Below are 517 nucleotides of genomic sequence, written 5' to 3' on the forward strand. Positions count from 1 at the left end.
ATTGATTTACATGGCCAGATGTGTGGCCATGGTACGTGTGTGTTCATGGCCAGGGTTGTGACCGTGAAGACACACATACCATGGCCACAACCCTGGCCATGAAAATAAATTTCTATGGACACTCTGACCATGAGCAGACACGTACCATGGCCACAATCCTGGCCACGTAAATCAATTTCTATGGACACTCTGACCATGAACACACGCGTACCATGGCCAAAATCGTGGCCATGTAAATCAATTTCTGTGGGCACTCTGACCATGAACACACACGTACCATAGCCACAATCCTGGCCATGTAAATCAATTTCTGTGGGCACTCTGACCATGAACACACACATACCATGGCCACAATCCTGGCCATGTAAATGAATTTCTGTGGACACTCTGACCATGGTAAATCAATTCCATGACCAACTAGCAGCAGCAGCCAGCTGCTCCCATGGACACGTTCTGACCATGAACCATTGTGCCTTTTTGTCATGGTCATTTCTTGTCCATAGATTTATGAAACGAT

This window comes from Frankliniella occidentalis, unplaced genomic scaffold (genome assembly GCF_000697945.3).
Source record: "Frankliniella occidentalis isolate FOCC.00 unplaced genomic scaffold, Focc_3.1 Scaffold426, whole genome shotgun sequence".
Lineage (NCBI taxonomy): Eukaryota > Metazoa > Arthropoda > Insecta > Thysanoptera > Thripidae > Frankliniella > Frankliniella occidentalis.